Source organism: Lycium ferocissimum, unplaced genomic scaffold (assembly GCF_029784015.1).
Source record: "Lycium ferocissimum isolate CSIRO_LF1 unplaced genomic scaffold, AGI_CSIRO_Lferr_CH_V1 ctg1011, whole genome shotgun sequence".
Lineage (NCBI taxonomy): Eukaryota > Viridiplantae > Streptophyta > Magnoliopsida > Solanales > Solanaceae > Lycium > Lycium ferocissimum.
Genome location: NW_026713156.1, coordinates 149,486 through 150,953, shown reverse-complemented (window position 1 = coordinate 150,953; position 1,468 = coordinate 149,486). Strand labels below are relative to the sequence as shown.

The 1,468-nt window shown below is 34.3% G+C and overlaps 1 long non-coding RNA gene across 1 annotated transcript; it reads right to left on the bottom strand.

The window, feature by feature from the left end:
- Window positions 1-335: 335 nt before the first annotated feature.
- LOC132041404 (uncharacterized) lies at window positions 336-1,229 on the bottom strand. The gene is made up of 4 exons (XR_009411016.1): window positions 1,191-1,229; window positions 1,001-1,102; window positions 829-927; window positions 336-401 (listed from the first exon to the last, which is right to left on the bottom strand). It is a non-coding gene; the product is annotated as an uncharacterized LOC132041404 (long non-coding RNA).
- Window positions 1,230-1,468: the final 239 nt, after the last annotated feature.

Genomic DNA, 1,468 nt, shown 5'->3' with positions numbered 1-1,468 from the left:
ACTCAACAACGACATTGTGCGGCGTCACTTGATTAGAATCATCAGTACCGGCACAAAATGAAGAAGAAGATACACCTTGCACAATATTATTATGAACTAATATGTTGCTTCCTTCGTTGATAGGTATGGCAGCAGGAGTAACAACGATAACATCAGCTGTCTTGATAGGGATTTGTGATCCAAAAGGCTATAAACAAACATATGACAAATTTTAATCGTAATCGAAATGTATTTATCATATAACAAAATTTCAACGAAGAGTTGAATAAACTATTAAATGTAGTACCTACGGTTCGACATAATCTCCCAAAATGTCACCTGGTCCCCGAATTTCCGTGTTGAATCCCTTAATGTATCACCGTAGAATTAACCTCGTTCACACCAACATCTCCCACTAGGCCCTAAAATGGAAAGGCAAAAATCAATAAATTTAGTAATGAACAAGCATTACACAACTTTGCTCGATGTGTATATAAGACTTTCAAGTATCCGTATATCGAACCGAGATATGAATACGATCGTTTATATTTATGAATACGATCGATAAATATGAATACAATCACTTAACTGTATCATAAAAAATGGAAGTATGAAGATAAGTTTAAACATAAATACAATGTTATGTTTATGAATACAATATGTTAAAATATGAATGCAATCACTTAACTGTATCATAAAAATGAAAGTCTGAATATAATTGAAAACATGCATACATGTTTGGATACAGTCAAGTATTTTGGATATAGTCAAGTATTTTGGATACAGAAAAAGATACAGTCAAGTATTTTGAATACAGAAATAGATTGATACAGGCAACTCATCAGATACCTGTGTTGGAAAATGAGCCGTATAACTCTCGTTTTGTATCGGTGATTTATTGTGTATTCCATTATCATGTTGCTGAAATGTAGATTCTCTGGCAGCACCCTTAAAGAAAAAAAAAAGATCATTTATGTAAAGATTATTTCAATTGAAAATATTCAAATTGTTTTTGTTTTACCTTTTCAGAATCCTTATTCCCTTTAATTGCTTCAATAGCTTGAAGAATCGTTGTCAAGTTGTCATTGATCAATTTGTGGAGAACATTGAACTCATCCTTCACCTAAAAATATTGAAGAAAATCAAATATAGGAGAGACACATTAACTCCTTGAACTCATCCTTCAACTAAAAGCTATAAATTACACTCACCGACTTCTTAAATTCATCAATTTCTTGCCTCGAGACACAACTCGTCTTGTTTGGCGGATGTCGGGAAGCGGACGATGGGGTATTTACATGCACTTGTTCATTCCCAATTGGAGAAGCCGACTTTGTTGTTTGTACAATAGGCGTCTTCCTACGGGGAGCAATGTTGGAAATTGGAATTGTTTCGGGTTGCAGATCTGCTTTCTTTGATGATGAAGTCCCAACAGACATCTGCCTACGTTTCTTAGACGGTGGAGATTCTGATTGAACAACTCCCTTTT